Genomic DNA, 4925 nt, shown 5'->3' on the forward strand with positions numbered 1-4925 from the left:
ACTAAATAAATGAATAAAAACGATGATTTAAGGGCGTGTGACAGAATTTTGCAAATCGGCCATCATTTGCGTAATAATGGGGTTAAGTGACAATTTCACGGTGAGAGCTTTAAAGTGTCGTTCTCATCGTAAGCACAATAGGAGTAGCAGAGAACGATGATTTTGAGGCATGTAACAATATTTTCCAAACAGGCCATCTTATGAGTCGTAATTTGGTTAAGTAAAAATTTCACAGTTTGAAGTCCAAAATGTCACTCTGATTATCTCCAGCAAAACACTTCCTGAAAACCATGGTCCCGAAACGTTTGAGAGTATCTTGCGAATTTGTTAAGGTTTCGTTCGTAATGGGGTTTAACAAGAATTTTTAAGTATGAGTTCCAAAGTGTCTGCTTGATGAAAGGCACCAAAAAACTAGGTGAATACGAAGATTAAGAGGCGTGTGACACTACTTGCAAATTGGTCATCTTTTTGGTCGTAACGGGGCTTAGCGACATTTTTACCGCAAGAGCTTAAAGGTGACGCTCTGATTATAAGCATCATAAGACAAGCTAAGAACGATGATTATAAGGCGTCTGACAGTGTTTTGCAAAGTGGTCACCTTTTGGGCAGTAATGCGGTACAGCGAGAATTTGACACTAACAGCTCCCAAGTGTCGCCCTGATGATAAGCACTAAATAAATGAATGAAAACGATGATTAAAGGGCGTGTGACAGAATTTTGCAAATCGGCCATCATTTGCGTCATAATAGGGCTAAGGGACAATTTCACGGTGAGAGCTCCAAAGTGTCGTTCTGATGATAAGCACAATACGAGTAGCAGAGAACGATGATTCTGAGGCGTGTGACAATATTTTCAAAACTGGCCATCTTATGAGTCGTAATTTGGTTAAGTAAAAATTTCACAGTAAGAAGTCCAAAATGTCACTCTGATGATCACCAGCAAAACACTTCCTGAGAGCGATGGTCCCGAAGCGTTTGAGAGTATTTTGCGAATTGGTCATCGTTTCGTTCGTAATGGGGTTCAACAAGAATTTTTAAGTATGAGTTCCAAAGTGTCTGCTTGATGAAAGGCACCAAAAAACTAGGTGAATACGAAGTTTAAGAGGCGTGTGAGAGTACTTGCAAATTGGTCATCTTTTCGGTCGTAACGGGGTTTAGCGAGATTTTTACCGCAAGAGCTCAAAGGTGACGCTCTGATTATAAGCATCATAAGACAAGCTAAGAACGATGATTATGAGGCGTCTGACAGTGTTTTGCAAAGTGGTCACCTTTTGGGCAGTAATGCGGCACAGCGAGAATTTCACACTAACAGCTCCAAAGTGTCGCTCTGACGATAAGCACTAAATAAATGAATAAAAACGATGATTTAAGGGCGTGTGACAGAATTTTGCAAATCGGCCATCATTTGCGTCATAATGGGGTTAAGTGACAATTTCACGGTGAGAGCTCCAAAGTGTCGTTCTGATGGTAAGCACAATAGGAGTAGCAGAGACCGATGATTCTGAGGCTTGTGACAATATTTTCCAAACTGGCCATCTTATGAGTCGTAATTTGGTTAAGTAACCATTTTGACAGTAAGAAGTCCAAAATGTCACTCTGATGATCACCAACAAAAAACTTCCCGAAAGCGATGCTCCCAAAGCGTTTGAGAGTATTTTGCAAATTGGTCATCGTTTCGTTTGTAATGGGGTTCAACAAGAAGTGAAAGCATAAGCATCATAAGCATTATAAGCATCATAAGACAAGCTAAGAACGATGATTATGACGCGTCTGACAGTGTTCTGCAAAGTGGTCACCTTTTGGGCAGTAATGCGGTTCAGCGACAATTTTACACTAACAGCTCCCAAGTGTCGCTCTGATGATAAGCACTAAATAAATGAATGAAAACGATGATTAAAGGACGTGTGACAGAATTTTGCAAATCGGACATCATTTGCGTCATAATTGCGCTAAGGGACAATTTCACGGTGCCGGTGAGAGCTCAAAAGTGTCGTTCTGATCGTAAGCACAATACGAGTAGCAGAGAACGATGATTCTGAGGCGTGTGACAATATTTTCCAAACTCGCCGTCTTATGAGTCGTAATTTGCTTATGTAAAAATTTCTCAGTAAGAAATCCAAAATGTCACTCCGATGATCACCAGCAAAACACTTCCTTAGAGCGATGGTCCCAAAGCGTTTGAGAGTATTTTGCGAATTGGTCATGGTTTCGTTCGTAATGGGGTTTAAGAAGAATTTTTAACTAAGAGTTCCAAAGTGTCTGCTTGATGAAAGGCACCGAAATACTAGGTGAATACAAAGATTAAGAGGCGTGTGACAGTACTTGTAAATTGGTCATCTTTTTGGTCGTTATGGAGTACAGCAAGAAATTTTAAGTAAGAGTTCCACAGTGTCTGCTTGTCGAAAGGCACCAAAAAACTAGGTGAATACGAAGATTAAGAGGCGTGTGACAGTACTTGCAAATTGGTCATCTTTTTGGTCATAACGGTGTTTAGCGAGATTTTTACCGCAAGAGCTTAAAGGTGACGCTCTGATTATAAGCATCATATGACAAGCTAAGAACAATGATTATGAGGCGTCTGACAGTGTTTTGCAAAGTGGTCACCTTGTGGGCAGTAATGCGGTTCAGCGAGAATTTTACACTAACAGCTCCCAAGTGTCGCTCTGATGATAAGCACTAAATAAATGAATGAAAACGATGATTTAAGGGCGTGTGACTTAATTTTGATAATCGGCCATTATTTGCGTCATAATGGGGCTAAGGGACAATTTCACGGTGAGAGCTCCAAAGTGTCGTTCTGATCGTAAGCACAATAGGAGTAGCAGAGAACGATGATTTTGAGGCATGTAACAATATTTTCCAAACTGGCCGTCTTATGAGTCGTAATTTGGTTAAGTAAAAATTTCACAGTAAGAAGTCCAAAATGTTACTCTGATAATCACCTGCTAAACACTTTCTGCAAACCATGGTTCCGAAGCGTTTGAGAGTATTTTGCGAATTGGTCATGGTTTCGTTCGTAATGGGGTTCAACAAGAATTTTTAAGTATGAGTTCCAAAGTGTCTGCTTCATGAAAGGCACCAAAAAACTAGGTGAATACGAAGATTAAGAGGCGTGTGACAGTACTTGCAAATTGGTCATCTTTTTGGTCGTAACGGGGTTTAGCGAGATTTTTACCGCAAGAGCTTAAAGGTGACGCTCTGATTATAAGCATCATAAGAGAAGCTAAGAACGATGATTATGAGGCGTCTGACAGTGTTTTGCAAAGTGGTCACCTTTTGGGCAGTAATGCGGTTCAGCGAGAATTTCACACTAACAGCTCCAAAGTGTCGCTCTGACTATAAGCACTAAATAAATGAATAAAAACGATGATTTAAGGGCGTGTGACAGAATTTTGCAAATCGGCCATCTTTTGCGTCATAATGGGATTAAGTGACAATTTCACGGTGAGAACTCCCAAGTGTCGTTCTGATGGTAAGCACTATAGGAGTAGCAGAGAACGATGATTCTGAGGCGTGTGACGATATTTTGCAAACTGTATCAGGTATCAGGTATCAGGGTGAACATGAGTGTCTTTTTGAGAGGCATTCACTAGCTCTTTTTGGGCTTAATTTCTTCTCTATCCTAGTGAATAACTTAGAGACAAAAATCGAAATGAAAGAATACCTCGAGAATAGGCCTTTCCCGATTGCGGTCGTAAAATCCGAAAAAAGTGCTGGCAGAAATGGCTAAAAAGTGCTCAAAAAGTGCTCAAAATCTCAAAAAAGTGCTAAAAGTTGTGAACAGTTACCTCTAAGCTTTTCGTAAATATGTCAATTTTTACTGAAGTAATTAACAATCTATTTTGCGCAGTGTTATTTGACAGGTTGTTGCGAAAGGTTGATAGAATATAGAACAATAATATTTTTAAAAAACTAAAGCCGGTTACGAATTGTAAATTAATTCAGCAGTACTAGCATCAGATGATTTAGAAATTTGAGATGACACACGCATGATACATCAGCCAATCAGAAACTTCTGTTCTCACGCTCAGTGAGGATAAGTCCACGTGCCTTTCTATGACAACGGTCTTTTATTCTTGACAACATCATTAGTTATTCAAATTTATGACCTGCAACACGATTCTCGTTGCAAGCGACACACAGTTTTTGCTTTAAAATGTTTTAGAAGACATGTTGCTGGAAATTTGCTCGAAATGTGAAATATTGCTCAAATGTTGCCCAAAGTGCGTAAGAGTGCTCAAAATGCAAAATAGTGCTCCAAACTCAAAAAAGTGCTCAAAAGGTGCTCAGCGCAATCGGTAAAGGCCTACTCGAGAATGACCTAATTGAGGATGAAGATGCGTGCGATGAAGTTAAATACGACTCCAAATCCTCACACGTGTACCTTACGCAACCGCGTGATGACCTGAATAGATACATGGTCGATAAATTCCACCCGCCGACAGCAAAATCACAGCAAGTTCCTTACGAATCCATTGATCTATCTGTATACAAGCCTTCAGCGAAATGCTTAGGATTCACCACGTCCGAATGTCGACTTTTACATTGGATTACTACCTTCGCACAAAGATATCACAGCCTACTGACCGGAAATGCCTCTGGATACAAGGTAATTTGGAAAGAGCAAGACAATAATCATTCCGCCTCAAAATGTGATAAGATAGTCATTAATTTGCTTAAAGAAACAGCCTCTTCTGATGAGCTATTAGTGGCAATAACAGTATTTATAACGACGGGCAGAATCCTTGTACAAGGAAAAGGCCATGAAGACTGGAGTAAACATGAGTTTCCGGTTCTCCTGGACATTGTAAACCAACTGAGCTCCCTGAAAAGTTTTTCCAGTATCTCTTCAGTGGAAGATAAATCCATTTTTACCGGTTCTGTTCACAACTTCTTTGAAAATGCGATCCATTTTATTCCTGATGA

General features: G+C 39.9%; 1 pseudogene; it reads right to left on the reverse strand.

Moving 5' to 3' along the window:
• Window positions 1-4418, reverse strand: part of LOC140945173 (uncharacterized) — a 75258-nt pseudogene extending 70840 nt beyond the window's left edge.
• Window positions 4419-4925: the final 507 nt, after the last annotated feature.

This window comes from Porites lutea, chromosome 8, assembly GCF_958299795.1.
Source record: "Porites lutea chromosome 8, jaPorLute2.1, whole genome shotgun sequence".
In the NCBI taxonomy this organism is placed as follows: Eukaryota; Metazoa; Cnidaria; class Anthozoa; order Scleractinia; family Poritidae; genus Porites; species Porites lutea.